This window comes from Phycodurus eques, chromosome 15 (assembly GCF_024500275.1).
Source record: "Phycodurus eques isolate BA_2022a chromosome 15, UOR_Pequ_1.1, whole genome shotgun sequence".
NCBI classification, from domain to species: Eukaryota; Metazoa; Chordata; class Actinopteri; order Syngnathiformes; family Syngnathidae; genus Phycodurus; species Phycodurus eques.
This window is the reverse complement of record NC_084539.1, coordinates 11944388-11962595: the sequence shown is the minus strand read 5'-3', so window position 1 is coordinate 11962595 and position 18208 is coordinate 11944388.

The following is an 18208-nucleotide window of genomic DNA, read 5'->3' as shown; positions in this document are numbered from 1 at the left end:
CAATAGTGGCCCCAATTAAATAGTAAGTTAAGAAAGTTGGAGGGACATGCATTCAATCAATTACTATTTTATGTCTGCATTTTGGCCTTAAATCTATATCTAATATCTAAAATAAAAAAGTAAAAAAAGGTTTATCCAAATAGAAAGACAAACCTGTATGTGGCCTCAGACAGACATGAAGTGTTCATATGCAAAGTAATGAACAGTACTTCAGCAGCGATGTTAATACAAAAGGTTCACTAGCTGGTCCGCATGTCAGTCGGGGTTGCCACGGCAACAACACAGATGCTATCCACCTGACTGCGAGGAATTGTAGCATCAATATGTAGTTGTAGGTTAGAGGTAATATTATTTGGTGTCGTTGCTTTAGGAATGGTGTTGCTGTTTTCATCCACCCACCCTCTGTGGCAGAGCATAAAGAGAGAGCAGCCGCAGCTTCCAAACTTTTTACAACTACAGATGTGCCTTGACTTAAGAGTTTAATTTGTTTCATGACCATGCTCATCACTCAAATTACTCACATCTCAAATCATCTTAATCCTTGAAATAAATGGATATTAATCCTTACCCCACAAAAAAATGTTTTAAATAAGAAAACTCTTAACTTGTAATAAAAATAATTTCCTTTCTTTATATGATAACCTTTTCCCTCAAAATATTATAACCTTATTATCACATCTTATCCCCCCTCCACCCCCCTGAAAAATAATAACAATTTATTGTTGAAATATTATGATAAATCCTTCCAAAATGACCTTCCTTTATTTTCAGGACTTTTTGGTTTACTTTTTTTGAGAAAAACATGATCTTATTCTACATTAAAATCTTTTTTACTCCCAAAAATGTATTCATTTTTCTTCTCTTAATTTTACAACTTTATTCTTGTAATATGTAGAGCTTTTTAATCTCTCAATTTTACAATTTTATTATTGTAATATTTATTGATTTTTATTCTCTTAATTTTACAACTTTATTCTTGTTACCATACATTTCTCTCAAGAAAATGTAATTTTATAATTGCATTACAGCTTTTTTCCTCATATTATTGTAACTTTTTGTCATAACAGAAAGACCTTGTGATACAAAATATTTTTACTTTATTCTTATAATTCTTATATTACAACCTTTTATAGAAAGCCAGACATTTGTGCTGTATTATTCCAACTTATTTTCTCCTAAAACGATCACCCTTTCTCATAATATTGTGATTTAATTGTCACAATATTACATTTTTAGCGCCAAAAAAAATCCAACTTTGTTCTTACAATATTATGACGTTCTTCCAAAATTACCTTACCTTTATTCAAATATTTGTATCTGGAGGAGAAAAAAAACTATTTTTTCTCTCATTACAATTTTACTTCTGTAATATTTATTATTTCTCTTAATTCTACAACTTTATTTTTGTTACCATACAACATTCACTTCAGAAACGTGATTTTATTGTTGTAATATTGCAACTTTTTTCACTTAATATTGGATTTTGTTTTCCTATATAATTTTTTGAGAAAATAATCTGACTTCATTCTTGTTACTCTGTTTTTCTTATTTTTTTTTATTTAAATCTTTTTTTTATTTAAATCTACAAAGTATGACTTTGCGCTTGTAAACATTTTGTCATAATATTACAACTTATGCTCTCAGAGTTTTTCTTATCACTTGGAGACCCTTCTGTTGAAAAAAAAAAATATATATATATGCTTTTTCTCATAATGTTTTTTTTTTGTTTTGTTTTTCTATTCTGACTTTATTCTGGTAAATTTAAGATTTCTTTCTCAAAAACAAATTATTTAACTCTTGCAATATTACATTTTTTTTCTTGCAATATTACAATTATATTTTCATAAAGGTATGCCTTTTTTCAATTAAAAAAATGTCTTAATTTTGAAATAATCAGATTTATTTTCATAGTATTGTAATTTTAGTTTCATTATGTTACAACTTTAAAAAAAATAGTTGTAATAGAATAACTAATGCACCTTTATTTTCTTCTTTTACATTTTTCTCAAATAATATGATTTTATTGTTGTGATATTTGTGACAGAAATATGACAACTTAATTCCTGAAACTTGATGTCTTTTTTTTCTTAATTTTACACCTCATTATGGTGTTGCAATACAACAGAGGGATCTGTGATCTGAAGTGCCAGAATGTGGCAGCCATTTTGCATTCACACAATAGCAGACAGCAAAATAGATGGTGTTATTTCTGCGGTATATATGAATTTGTGAAAGTGTCAGAACAATTGCATGTCTTTACCATTATTATGACTGTATAAAGACGAGATTGAAATGGGTTTAATGAGAAGTAAGTATCATTAATGCACGTGTCCGCAGAGTTTGAAGGGCAACATATGGAAACTGTGCAACTCACATGGTTGCTATGAAGCCGTTTATGACTTTACCGTTATTGCACCTTTGTCTTTTCCGTTATGGAAGAAGTGTATTTCTGTGGGCCAACACCGTTTGCATGACAAAGCTGTCACAGAATTGAAGTAGGGATACGATTGGTGTATGATGGACTTCATACATTCCAAAGGATGGGTGTTCTTTAATGAATGAATTTCTCGTTTGCATAGCTAAGTTACGCAATTACTTGGTCGGTTGTTCAAAGTATAATGCAATAAAGTTTAGCTTTCAAGTTCACTGCTGATTTCGTTTTATTAATGAATCAAGTTCCTCTTCATAAATAAAGGTTACCAGTATAATTGTTTATGATTTTAAAGTTTAAGAAAGCTTGTTGTTCACTGTCACGAAATGAGTGTATTGTCTTGTTAATGTCTTGAATATTATGGCCTGAAATTTGAAAGTGTCAATACCGTTTTTTTTTATATAGGACTTCAAGCATGGCTGTTTCAGCATGGGAACCCAAATAAAACCAAGGTGGCATCAAAAATTGTTTTTAAAAATTGCTAATCTAGAAAAAACTAGTATCTTTACCGTTATCAATCAAATTATATGAAAATTACCCATATAATGAGTTAGGGTTCCAAGCATTAGCCGAGGCAGCTATGGCTGACAATAGCAGTGTTGGACATTAAAGGGGTCATTTGTGTGGACAGGTCAGGAGTTGAGGGTCAAAACTCTCCTTTTCATGACATCGCGAGTGTCGCCACGCTCACACACCAACACGCACGCACGCACGCACACAAGTATGCCAGGGGGCCACTTTCCCAGCATTTGGTGCCGGCGACCGAGCTGAGAGAGTTCAACCTTGGATGCGCTAACTTTTCACAGCGAGGTCAAGGGTGGCGCTGGCATTTGTGGGCGGGCGTGCGTGAATGTGAGGCATACGGAAAAGGAAAAAGTTGGAGAAAGGATCCAAGACAAAAAGAAATTCATCATTGTTTAGCAAAAGAAAACGCATACAGCTTCTCTTGACCTCACCTGATACATTTAAAAGAAGAGCTCAGCTAAATTACACACATTACAACGCACAATTTGCATATTGTGTTTGATGAAAAAATGAAAAAAAAAAAATTAAGGAAACCCTGTATAGTTCATCTGGCGACCTGCCACATTTTCACAATATTACAACTTTCTTATCATTACATACATTTTTGTAATTTAAAGAAATATGTGATTGAAATTTGTATCTAATAATAACATGTTTTATTGTTGAATTGTGGCTTTTCATTCTTGAAAAAACTATTTATTCTAATATTACAAATGTTCTCTCTTCTCATAATCCGATTTAACATCTCAAAAATAAAAAAAAATAGAATAATATTACAACTTTTTATCTCCTAATATTAAAATGTATTATTGTTACATTATACCATTTTTGTTGCAAAATAAACAGTCGTATTCTAATATTACTTTTTTTTTCATTACATTATGACTTTTTGGGCAAAATGTTGTGACTTTATTCTTAAAGCCCTCAAAATATAGAACTTCCTTTTCATAAATTACCACTTGTTTTTAAATGTTCTTGTAACACTGTTATTAAAAAAAGAATATATTTTATTCTTACAATTGTTTTCCTCTGAACATTAGAAATTGTTTGTCGTAATATTACGACTTTATTCTTATAGCTGTATGATTTTCCCCCTTAAGTATAGAATTGGACTTAAAGGCGGCATACTTTTCCAAACCAACTTTTTCGAGTATTTGGGATGTTATATTGGCTCATGTTACCTCAGCAAACATGTAAAATATGAATTAAAATCATCCACGCATTCCTGAGCTCCAGATGTTTTGCTGCCGAGAGGCCTGAAATCAACATCATCTTTATTCAGAATCACAATAATCTTTCAGGTCATTCGAATTTTTCGAGCTTATCTACGTCACTAGCGATGTGCTCTGCCTACCTCTCTGCTTCCGTGTGCTCTCACAAGTGGGTCTTCTACATGGAGGCAGCCAATCAGAGGAAAGCTGGCGGTCTTCGCCAAATATGGACAAAGCCGATACAAAACTGGGTCAAACAGAAGTAGGTGTCAGAGGGGCCTTTTCTGGACACTCGTATAACAAAACCAAGGTGTTTTTTTAAAATGCAATTGACACTTTTATACAAAGTCCATGTTAGAGAGTCACTCTATGGTCTAAATAGCCAAAACACGGGACTTTTAAGTAGCCCTTTAAAGATGTGAACATCGGCTCTCATTCTGGAGTTCTGGACTTAAAAAAGAAATCACCGTAAAAAGACTCAGCATGTATTTTAGGCTCATTTTCTGATGGTTTTTAACAGATCTTGGCCCGCCCACATTTAGGCCAAAACCCTACTTGAGCTGTGACGTAAGCAGCAGAAGTAGGCCTGATTTCCCCATATTAGTTCACGTACTCGGTTGGCTCACAAGCAAGCCTGTGGAGCATAATTGTCGCCTATATTCAAAGTCTGCATGTTTTTTTTTAGGCTATAACGAGTGAAAATAGTGAGGTTAGCTACATTTGCGTAGGCCCGTTTTGTTTAAATCGATGGCTGTATTGCCCCCTGGTAGAGAGCAGCCTAATTTCCACCTATATTCACTTTTTTTTTCTTGCATTGATTGCATCGGTCACCTTTGAAAAACATTTATGGAAGATGACATAACGCAGGCGTTAACGTTTCTTACGTGTTTGTATGAGCGGTGGCATATGTAACCACGGACTTTGATGGGCACTGTTGGCTGTCAGCACAGCGAACACCTGCCAGCACGGCGCCATGTTTGTACAATTTTATCAGGGTTGGACGCTTGTAAAGGTTTTTGGACGAAGACGTTACACAGGCATTCGATTTTGTGACACATTAAATTAACATTGTGACCATTGGATGATCATGGGGCTCGGCTGACCGCAGACTTTGATGGAAATGGCTTGGGAACTTCGATATACAAGGCTGGACTTTGATGTGCACAGATGGTCATCACGACATGTTTGTACCATTTTTATCAGTGATGGCTTGATCAATGAGCGGGTTTCTTTTTAGCATATTAAATTACCAATTGCTAATTGGTCATCTTTTTCTTACAATTGCGGTACGTTTTTGGCTGAGCTTACTAGCTCACCATACATTGGCCATATGCCTTATTTGTATAGGTTAAAATGTGTCTTTTGTGTGTGTTCAGATCAGGGCCTGCGTCTGGACGTCCGAGATCCGTGACATTCTCCCGAGCTTTCGGGACCTTTATTGCTGCGGCAATAATCAATAGCGTTCCCACAGAGACGCCTTTTTTGGCCGGGGCAGGTCAATAGCTGTCACTCAGGGTCTGAGTCGAGGCACGTACCCTCTTACTCAGCAGCTAGAGAGCGCTCGCTCTGTCTACTAAGGCTACAACCCCTCCCCAACGGCCCACCCACACCACATCCCACCGCCCACCTCCCATCATTCATCTCAGTTGTGTGATGTTTCCACTATTCGAACAGTCACATTCTGTACTTCATGTGGACTGGACTGATGTCCAATGTGGTCATGGATCAGTGTGATGCTCTGGCTGTGGTGCTCTGCTTCAAGCCAAACATGTTAAGAATCATACACAAAGCAATTCAGGCTACTGGAAAATCCAAACAGATTAAAAAGAACAATTTGCATTCAATTACTTTCATTATTATTCATTATTACATGAAACAAATGATTACATCCTAAAATGGTTGGAGACTGATCTGATGGAATTCAAACCTTTTTTTCTTTACTTCTGTGCAAATTACATTGGGCAAATTTGAACATTTCTGTGTAAAGTACATTCCTGCCAGTGTATTTAACTTTTGTGCGGCTTCAATGCTGTTCAAGAAATAATTAAATTGAAAAAAACATTTGATTACATTCTAATTTAATCCATCCATTTTCTACAGCACTTATCCTCACTAGGGTTGCGGGTGAGCTGGAGCCTATCCCGGATGAGTTTGTGCGAGAGGCGGCAAATTTTAATTTAATGTTAAATATTTTCATTTTTAAATAAAGTTTTGGTTTAATTCATTTGATAGTTTTGGTATTAAGATATCTATCGTTAAACTTGTGTTGCATATTTCCTGATTATGTCGAACAGGCAAGCCCAAAGTCCGGCCCGTGGGCCAATTCTGGCCCGTGTACAAATTTCCTCCGGCCCGAAGCATCATGTCATAAAATCAATAATATGTGGCCCTCCAGCACAGTTTCCCACAGTAAACAATACACACATACAAAAAAAAGCTATTTTATATTTCACCAGAGGGTGGCAGTAGACTTGTGTCTGCACTCTCGTCGTGTGGCCCCGATGTGAACTTCTAAAATGATGTGAACTTCTAAAATGGCAACTGAAACTAAAAAGAGGAAAATTGACAACGACGGCCACCGTTTCCTGGACAAGTGGAAATCTGAGTATTCTTTCACGAACATACCAAACAACTGTGTCTGCCTAATTTTCCAAGAGACTGTGGCTGTTTTCAAAGAATTCAATATTAAGAGGCACGACCAGACGTAACATGCTAACTACGACAAGCTAACGGCGAATGAACGCGCCGAAAACCTTAAGCAACTGGAAGCTATTTTGATAGCACAGCAGCGTTTTTTTCACAAGAGCCCGTGACTCAAATGAAAATTCTACACAGGCGAGCTATGAGTCTCAGTGAATTGAATTTTTGTGATGATCAAACCACAGTTTTGTCAAATTTTTGTCATCAGATTTGACTATATCCACCCATCCATCCATCCATCCATATTCAACACCGCTTGTCCTGGTTAGGGTCGCGGGGCGCTGGAGCCTATCCCAGCTGACTTCGGGCAAACGGCGGACTACACCCTGAACTGGTCGCCAGTCAGTCGCAGGGCACATCTAGACACGGACAACCATTCGCACTCACATTCACACCGTCACTGAGTGGGAACTGAACCCCGCTCCTCAGAACTGTGAGGCAGACACTCTAACCAGTCGGCCACCGTTTGTATTTAATTTATTATTATTTTAACCGGCGGCATGGTGGATGACTGGTTTGAGCGTCAGCCTCACAGTTCTGAGGTCTGGGGTTCAATCCCCGGCCCCGCCTGTGTGGAGTTTGCATGTTCTCCCCGTGCCTGCGTGGGTTTTCTCCGGGCACTCCGGTTTCCTCCCACATCCCAAAAACATGCATTAATTGGAGACTCTAAATTGCCCGTAGGTGTGACTGTGAGTGCGAATGGTTGTTTGTTTGTATGTGCCCTGCGATTGGCTGGCAACCAGTTCGGGGTGTACCCCGCCTCCTGCCCGATGACAGCTGGGACAGGCTCCAGCACGCCCGCGACCCTAGTGAGGAGAAGTGGCTCAGAAAATGCCAATTGCCGCCAATTATCTTTCCATTTACCAATTTTATTTTGTTTTGTTTTTTGTTTTGCACAACATAGTAAAATTTGGAGATACTTGCTTCTTAGTGGACAGCTACCTTTGTAAAGGATGCTTGAGAAGACATGTATATAATTACTACACATAACAATAATAAAATGTCACGTGTTGAATTAAAAATGCATTAAAAAAATACTTGAGTGTGAGCTTCCCTGCATATGCTAATACTTGCAAAGATTAATGAAGCACGGTTTATCATAAATAAACAAATTGCAGATTAAAATATAAACTTGATGTATCGGGCCCTACATGCAGCTTTACATTACCCTCGTTACTTCCAGGATGACGCTGCCTGTCCGCCCTGGTTGCCAGGGAACAGTGCAGCCAATGTCAAAGAATTCTGGGGGATGTTTAGGCAGTGGCATGCGAGTGGGGGGAGGAAGGAAGGTGTGCTTGTATGATTGGTAGCAGGGGGGTGTTGTGGGGGTGAAGAGAGGTGGGAGGGCTGAGCGTGGAGGAAAGAGTCACTTTTAATCCTTTAATGTGAGCCATTACGCCATGAGTTGATTCTTCCTGGATGTATTTGGCAGACACCAGATGCCGCTGTCTTGCTTTCTTTTATCTTTAATACAGAGGGATTCACTTTTATTTTAATATTATTGTGGAAATCCTTGTAGTGCTTTTTTAAAGTAATTTCCTCAGTGTGGATCTGTCTGCCTTTCTGTTCCTGACATTAGTTTGTCATTCAAGCAGCATAGGGCAGGTACATATATGCTTTTTTTTTTAAAAAACATGTTTTGAATTGGTCACGAAAGTTTTGAGCCCGATAAACATTGCCTTGCTACATGTTGCTCTACGTCGGCGATTCTCAAAGTGTGGTACAAGAACCACGAATGTTGCGCGGGGCTCCCTCTAGTGGTATGAGAAAGAATCACTGAATAAAATACAAATCAAATGGAACCTTGATTTTAACAGACGAATGGGGGGAGGGGTCATCCGTGAAAGCCGTTTGTACGTTAATTTGAAGCATTTTATTTGTGACTTCAAAACAGTGCAAATATTTGAAAAGTTTTAATGTAGACCTAAACTTACTTTTAAACATTGATGTGATTGTCTAATACTGCTGTGAATGTACCATGATCGCCGATGCTTGATGAGGGGAGATACTGGCGTGCAGCTGGTCGGAGAAAGTTGTTGCGGGGTCGAGTCCAGCGTTGCTTTCGTGAGCCACAAGATTAGCACGCTTTCTTTTCCCACCATCATTACAATTGGATGCTACAAAGAAGAGTTTGGCAAAAACAACTGCATGTACTGTATACGGCACCAAAATCAGTATAGCATGTGCGAGAAACGTGCACATGCACGACCAGCGCCCGAGTAAACAACAGCCATCAATATGAAAAGGTCGATACGACAAGCCCCTTTTGAGCTGCTTGCCTACGGCGACGCTAAGCTAATGTCCATGCATTGCATTTTTATGGGAATTTCGCACCTGCCGACATGGCCGCTACGTAGCACGTCGTTAAGCCAGATCTAGTCTTCATATCTGTGACAACAGCGGCAAAACCCGGAAATACGGGTGCCAGTCCGTGTTTGTTGATTGCGTCAGTAAACTTTGTCCGCTATAAAGATGCGTTTTGAGTTCCAACCGGACACAATTTTCTGTCCATTAAGTCCTTTGGTTCCTCGTCCGTTAAATCGAGGTTCCACTGTAAAATAAAATTTACATTTAAAAAATGAAATCAAATCATACATATTAGAATGTGACGTGTAGCTATACAGCTTGTTTAAACTTTTTTTTTAAAATCCAGTGGCGTACTTGTTTTGCTTTTCAAGTAGATTTAGTTTAAGTACAGTACAGTTGTGCTTAACTTTTAAGTACAATACATTTTCATTTAATCTTTAACTGTTTGTTTTTTTAAAAAATTATTGAAGTAGAAGTATGAAGAATCAAAAATAAATTCTGTTTTCGGAATGTCAGAATATTGTCATCTAGAAATTGTAATTATCCAGCCATCCTCACTTAACTTGCGTTTGACTTTCGAAGTTTTACTGAAGTTTGCCTGCTTCGTAGCATAATCTTCACGTCGCTCCACTGATTTTCATAAATGTCTATTTGTACTTTTTAAGGAACATAACCTTGGACTCTATCTCAACTGACTTAAGGAAAGAGGTGGTACACTCGTGACTGCTCACCTGTCAATCACAGGTCTGACAAAAATACACAGACAACCAATCAGTTATCATATTGTACATTACGTCATCGGAGAGTGGGGAAGAAACCACGTTGTTGGGACGTAGCTGCGCTAAGCACTGTACCGAGAGGGTATTATGCAGCACGTTGCACACAGGCTGTCACAGCGTTAGCATAAATTCATCCTCAGCAGCAGGACGGATATGCCTTCACCAGAGGAGGTTTCGCCCAAGAATTCCCATGCGGCCTTTGTCTCTCTCTCACTTCCATCCCTCAACGGGATGGTTTGATGGCCCACCCTGCCGACCGGGCCTCCCTCTACCCCCGCCAAGCCTTTTGGCCAGCGGGTTAAACATTGATTTGTGAATGAGGAGAGGCACAGTGGCCCCCGCGTGGAGTGCAGCAGTCCCCTACTGCTTCTGTGTGTATGCGCACACACCGCTACTATACACCACCAAGAGCATCGGTTGCCATAAAAGGCACGCAGCCAAAAGGCCTTCATTCAACAATGCTGGACGCGCCATACTGAGCCCTCGCAATTTTCTTTGTCACTGTAGCTATTTAGCCATTGATACTTGAGTCTCCTAATCTCATTAACTTGAGCCAAATATGCACAGTAATACCAGGGCAGGGAGTGCTAGAGCGAGACTGAAGAAAGAACAAACTATGAATGCTACTAAAACTACCATGACAAGAATAAACATCAAAGTTATGCTGTTGTGAGGAATTGTTTTTATTTTATTTTATAAGAATAAAGTTGTGATGTTATGAGGAAAAAGTCTAAATATTAGGAGAATAAAGTTGGGAGTTTACGACATGAAAAGATATCATTTTACTGAGAATAGTCATAATTTTATAGAATAAAGATGTGATTTCACAAGAATAAAGTTGTAATTTTATCAGGAAAAAAAGTTATCATTTTACCAGTACTCTATAGACTTGTGATGTTATGAGGAAAATGTCTAAATATTATGAGAATAAAGTCAGAATTTTATAAGAAAAAAAGTTGGAATCTTAAGAGAATAGAGTAAAAACTTTACAATAAAAATGATACAAATATTATGAAGATACAGTTGTAATTTTACGTCTCCATTTAAAATTGTGATGTTATGAGGAAAAAAAATCTAAATATTGCAATAAAATTGTAAAATTAAGGAAAAAAATGTAATTGTACTAAAAAAAAGAAAAAAAGAAACCATTTTCCTCAAACAAAGTCACTATAATCCAAGAATAAATGTATTCGTACCAAAGCATTTGGCCTTAAAACCTTAAGTGAACTGCCGTGGGAGGCCATAAAACTGAAATGCTTTGGAATTAGTGTGTCAAAAATCAGTGTTTTGCAGCAGATGCGTCCCAATGCAATGTTTAATGTAGCTAGGAGGTGGAAACTCTCACAATCCCAGCGGCAGAGAGGGTGTCAAGGTGAGAGTGAAAGTGGAAGCCTCTTGAATTACATGGTTTTCCCGCCTCAGGAGGAGTCAGCGCATGAAAAGGGCAAAGCGAGGAAGGAGAGAACGTGCAGGTTCGCTTTTCAGCACTTTTGCAACCTGCAAGAAAAGAGCAATGAATGAGTGACTGGCTGGATGAATGAGAGGCGGGCTGAGGCTGAGGAGGGGCTCTGGCCCCGTGGATCAGCAGAGGTTAACTCGGTTTCTTCACAAAGATGAAAAGGGGAGGAGGAGGGGGTGGATTGAGCTTTAAAGAGGAGGACCCCCTGCGCCCGGGGCGGGATCAGTCAGGATGATTTATTAGAGACACAAGAGAGAAGAAGAAGAAGAAAAAGGAGGTGGGCGGGCGGATGGAGTTTGCACGCATCAAACAAATGCCGCAGCATTAGAAAGTGCTAAACTTGCACACTCTAGTAAGGTACTATAAAAGAGGCTTTACAAAATAATAATGCTTCGAGACCATTCGAGAGATAAGCACAAACTGGAAGCGAAATTGTTGGTACCATTTTGTTAAAGAAAGGAAGAGACACAACGGTCACTGAAAAATGCTTTCTGACAAGTCACAAAGATTATGCAATTTGTGTTCTTTGAACTGAAAAAAATATTTTTGGGCAAGTCACATCAGCTCTATGTTTACAGATGCAAAAATTAAGCAGAACAAGAAAAGAACACTGCCCCTACTGAGAAAGATGGAGGAGACTGTTATATGCTAGGGCATTTTCGCTGCATCCGGCACATCGTTTGTTTAATTCTTGCAGGGTAAAATTAAATCACACAACTATCTGGCATTCTTCATGAAAAGACAGTGTTCCCTCGCCACTTCGCGCTTCACGTTTTGCGGCTTCAGAGCTTCGCGGGTTTTTCTAAAATATTCATTAAAAAAAAAAATACAGCCATATCGGCCATATCGCAGAAAGACGCGTTGTTTCATGTTGATGCGTGCGAGAGAAGGTTTCCCTGCATGCCAAACAAAGAGATGAGTTGACTCAGAGGCTTTTTACATGCCTGTACGTGTCTGTACTGTACGGCACTCATACAAAGCGTGTGATTGGTTCCCGGTGCGACATCGACCAATGAGAGCACGAGTGGATTTATCCCGTGAGCTGGTTGGCCGCGCATCATCGCAGCCTCACCCAGCATCTTCCCTTGTTGTGTCTCGCCAGTCTCGTCCACACTGTTGTGTTCGCAATAACTTTTTTTGTTTAAGCGATAATTTTTTGGATTAGTTAAGCAAGCCCTTACAATGCGCCGAAGCGCTGTGCCCCTGCGAAAGCTTCCTCCGGGGCGCCCAAGAGGAAGAAGATGATGATCATCAGCGAAAAAGTGAAACTTTTAGATTTGATCAAAGAGGGCAGAAGTTATGCATCTGTGGCACGCCATTATGGCGTAACTGAATCTACAGTGCGGTACATCAAGAAAGAGGAAGCAAACATACGCAAAACTGTTTCAATAAGGAAGCGAAACACGTAATAAGAGACGGGGTTATGTCCTTGTACAGGGGAATTTTGAAGCAAAAGAAAAAACAAAGACATCAACTACCCATCACCATGTTTTTCTCCAAGGTAAAACCCCAGCTACACCATCAGCGCCTCCAGCAGAAGAGTCTCCGAGTGAACCTAAAGGCTCTACGAGTCAAGTGAGAGCCTCTCCTCCACCACCAACGTAAGCCTCTTTGCCTCTCTCAGAAGGAAATGTTGATGAATGTTCATTACTGTATAGGGTTTTATAATTAAAGATTTAAGTGAATATGTGTACTGTTGTAATTTTTGTCTCAAATATTGAAAGTGTAAATGCTGTTTACATATTTTAAACATTCTTGTACTCACATACACATCCACAAAAATTCCTAGGGCAGGGGGGCAAATCCTAGTTCGCGGTTTTTCACCTTTCGCGGTTTTGGTGCATCTGGCACAGCCATGTGATTGACAGGCCAACAGTCCAGGTAGTAGTTTGCTTTTCGCTTCAAGTCAGCCAGGATAGGCTCCAGCTAACTGTGACCCTCAATATGAGAAGCATAAGAGAAAATAGATGGAGTGTCTCGAATTTGTGCCGGTTGCAATGAAATGTCAAGACTATCGATGCATGCCTGGTGTTAGAAAGCTTGGTCTTAGCCACAGGTCTTGGGCCCTCCAACAGGATAATAACTCAAAACACATTGCCATATAATATCAAAGATTTGGCTACAGACAAAACAGATTTCACCGACACCCTTAGAGAGGTACACGCGTAGGCAAAATTATTAGTAGGCTTCCTTTAAAGAAAGAAAATGACCAAATGGTCAATGAATTCAATTTTCCAAAATGCATGTTGACATATTGAATGCAGCCCTATGGGGGCACAAGCCAATGCAAACTGTAGGCCGGTCCCAAGCCCAGATAAATGCAGAAGGCTGCGTCAGGAAGGGCATCCGGCTTAAAACTTTGGCAACAAATATGAGCGTTCATCCAAAGAATTCCATACCGGATCGGTCGTGGCCCGGGTTAACAACGTCCGCCACCGGCGCCGTCAACCTGCAGGGCACCGGTGGAAATTCAGCTACTGTGGGTCGAAGTCGGCGGCACGGTGGCCGACTGGTTAGAGCATCAGCTTTACAGTTCTGAGGACCGGGGTTCAATCCCCGGCCCTGCCTGTTTGGAGTTTGCATGTTCTCCCCGTGCCTGCGTGGGTTTTCTCCGGGCACTCCGGTTTCCTCCCACATCTCAAAAACATGCATGAATTGGAGACTCTAAATTGCCCGTAGGTGTGAATGTGAGTGCAAATGGTTGTTTGTTTGTATGTGCCCTGCGATTGGCTGGCAACCACTTCAGGGTGTACCCCGCCTCCTGCCCGATGATAGCTGCGATAGGCTCCAGAGCGCCCGCGACCCTAGTGAGGAGAAGTGGCTCAGAAAATGGATGGATGGATGGGTCGAAGTCGATGGAAGAAGAGGTGGAAAGCAGGCATAAAGAGAAGAGGAAAGCACAGAGCCTAGAACTGAATGTTGGGACTATGACAGGAAAATCTCGGGAGTTGGTTGACATGATGATTAGGAGAAAGTTTGATATATTGTGTGTCCAGGAGACCAGGTGGAAAGGCAGTAAGGCTAGACGTTTAAGGGCAGGGTTTAAATTATTTTACCATGGTGTAGATGGGAAGAGTCGGGGTTATTTTAAAAGAAGAGTTGGCTAAGAATGTCTTGGAGGTGAAAAGAGTATCAGATCGAGTGATGAGGCTGAAATTTGAAATTGAGGGTGTTATGTGTAATGTGATTAATGGCTATGCCCCACAGGTAGGATGTGACCTAGAGGTGAAAGAGAAATTCTGGAAGGAGCTAGACGATGTAGTTCTTAGCATCCCAGACAGAGAGAGAGTCGTGATTGATGCAGATTGTAATGGACATGTTGGTGAAGGATATAGGGGTGATGAAGAAGTCATGGGTAAGAACGGCATCCAGGAAAGGAACTTGGAGGGAGAGATGGTGGTAGACTTTGCGAAAAGGATGCAAATGGCTGTAGTGAACACTTTTTTCCAGAAGAGGCAGGAACATAGGGTGACCTACAAGAGCGGAGGTAGAAGCACACAGGTGGATTACATCTTGTGCAGACGATGTAATCTGAAGGATGTTACCGACTGTAAGGTAGTGGTAGGGGAGAGTGTGGCTAGACAGCATAGGAAGGTGGTGTGTAAGATGACTCTGGTGGTGGGGAGGAAGATCAGGAAGACAAAGGCAGAGCAGAGAACCATGTGGTGGAAGCTGAGACAGGACGAGTGTTGTGCATCATTTTGGGAAGAGGCGAGACAGGCTCTCTGTGGACAGGAGGAGCTTCCAGAAGACTGGACCACTGCAGCAAAGGTGATCAGGGAGACAAGCAGGAGAGTACTTGGTGTATCTTCTTGCAGGAAAAGAGAGAAGGAGACTTGGTGCTGGAACCTCACAGTACAGGAAATCATACAAGCAAAAAGGTTAGCTAAGAAGAAGTGGGACACTGAGAGGACCGAGGAGAGGCGAAAGCAATACATTGAGATGCAACATAGGGCAAAGGTAGAGGTGGCAAAGGCCAAACAAGAGGGATATGGTGATGTATGCCAGGTTGGACACTAAAGAAGGAGAAAAGGATCTATACAGGTTGGCCAGACAGACGGATAGAGATGGGAAGGATGTCCAGCAGGTTAGGGTGATTAAGGACAGAGATGGAAATATGTTGACTGGTGCCAGCAGTGTGCTAGCTCGATGGAAAGAATACTTCGAGGAGTTGATGAATGAGGAAAATGTGAGAGAAGGGCGAGTAGAAGAGGCAAGTGTGGTGGACCAGGAAGTGGCAATGATGAGTAAGGGGGAAGTTAGAAAGGCATTAAAGAGGATGAAAAATTGAACGGCAGTTGGTCCTGATGACATTCCTGTGGATGTATGGACGCATCTAGGATAGGTGGCTGTGGAGTTTTTGACCACCTTCTTCAATAGAATTCTAGCTCGTGAGAAGATGCCTGAGGAATGGAGGAAAAGTGCGCTGGTACCCATTTTTAAGAACAAGGGTGATGTGCAGAGCTGTGGGAACTATAGAGGAATAAAGTTGATGAGCCACACAATGAAGTTATGGGAAAGAGTCGTGGAGGATAGACTCAGGACAGAAGTGAGTATTTGCGAGAAACAGTATGGTTTCATGCCTAGAAAGAGTACCACAGATGCATTATTTGCCTTGAGGATGTTGATGGAAAAGTACAGAGAAGGTCAGAAGGAGCTACATTGTGTCTTTGCAGAGCTAGAGAAAGCCTATGACAGAGTACCCAGAGAGGAACTGTGGTACTGCATGCGGAAGTCTGGAGTGGCAGAGAAGTATGTTAGAATAATACAGGACATGTACAAGGGCAGCAGAACAGTGATGAGGTGTGCTGTAGGTGTGACAGACGAATTTAAGTTGTATGTGGGACTGCATCTGGGATCAGCCCTGAGCCCCTTCCTGTTTGCAGTGGTGATGGATAGGCTGACAGATGAGGTTAGTCTAGAATCCCCGTGGACCATGATGTTTGCAGATGACATTGTGATCTGCAGTGAAAGCAGGGAGCAGGTGGAGGAACAGTTAGAAAGATGGAGGCATGCACTGGAAAGCAGAGGAATGAAGATTAGCCGAAGTAAGACAGAATATATGTGCATGAATGAGAGGGGTGGTGCGGGAAGAGTGGGGCTAGAGGGAGAAGAGATAGCAAGGGTGGAGGACTTTAAATACTTGGGGTCAACCGTCCAGAGCAATGGTGAGTGTGGTCAGGAAGTGAAGAAACGGGTCCAAGCAGGTTGGAACGGGTGGAGGAAGGTGTCAGGTGTGTTATGTGACAGAAGAGTCTCTGCTAGGATGAAGGGCAAAGTTTATAAAACAGTAGTGAGGCCAGCCATGATGTACGGATTAGAGACAGTGGCACTGAAGAGACAACAGGAAGCAGAGCTGAAGGTGGCGGAAACGAAGATGTTGAGGTTCGCTCTCGGAGTGACCAGGTTGGATAAAATTAGAAATGAGCATATCAGAGGGAGAGCCAAGGTTCGATGTTTTGGAGACAAAGTTAGAGAGAGCAGACTTCGATGGTTTGGACACGTCCAGAGGAGAAATAGTGAGTATATTGGTCGAAGGATGACGAGGATGGAGCTGCCAGGCAAGAGAGCTCGAGGAAGACCAAAGAGAAGGTTGATGGATGTCGTGAGGGAAGACATGAGGGCAGTTGGTGTTCGAGAGGAGGATGCAGGAGATAGGCTTAGAAGACATGTTGCCAAAAACACATGATTAGTGATGACGTAGTTGACTTCAAGTTTAAAACGTTCAAGCAGAGTGGAAAAGTTGACTAATTGGTTCAACCCCCAGTGGCTAATGTGAAACATGGAGTAGGCTTGGTTATCGTCGGGGGCTTTTCTGTTACATTTGGCACACCGTGTTGTAATGTGATTGACTGGCGTGCAGTCCAGGGTGTAGTTCACCTTTTGTCCAAAGTCAGCTTGGATAGGCTCCATCTTATTAGGGACCCTGAACAGGAATGGTATTAAATTTTATTTTATTTTTTAAAATGGCTAAATGGTACAAGACTGTGCATTCTGGAGCCTAATGTGGGTCAAAATATCTGGTAAAACGCATTGAGGCTTAAAGAAGTGGTTTGATTGCAGTGATTGCCTCGGAAGGTTGTTCAACAAAATATTAAGTTCAGGGTACCATTGTTTTTGTCCAATTTCATTAGTCTGTTTAAAATAATCCTGTTGGACCACAAAAACTGCAATGACTGATTTTAAGTAGTTCATTTTCAGTAGTTTTGTTTTTTAAGTTACTTCAGTGATCATTGTGGGATTTCTTTTCTTTTTGAAGAAAGTGTAACAATTTGCGTGTGTACATGCATCCTACAAAGAGCTGTGTCTGATATTGCCAAATAAAGTAAGACCTCTGTCATTGACAACAAAGGGCATATAACAAAGTATTGAGATGAACTTTTGTTATTGACCAAATATGTATTTTCCAACATAATTTGCTAATAAATTCTTGAAAAATCAGACTATGTGATTGTCTGGATTTGTTTTCCTTTCTCAGTTTGTCTCTCATAGGTGAGGTATATCTATGATGAAAATTACAGGCTTCTCTCATCTTTTTAAGTGGGAGACAATCGGTGACTGACTAAATACGGTTTTGCCCCACTGTAGTCATCTTTTAACTGTCAGTCCCTTTTGTTATTTCCGTCACTCTCATTTAAAACTTTCTTCTGTCTGACTTTAAATTTTTAAATAAAAACATACACATTTTTGCTTGACCTAACAGCCGAACAGGACAAAAAAAAAAAACCTAAGCCTTGGTAGCTAGATTGTGCAAGAGTACATACTATTGGGGCTGGTGAGTACTCGCTATCAAATT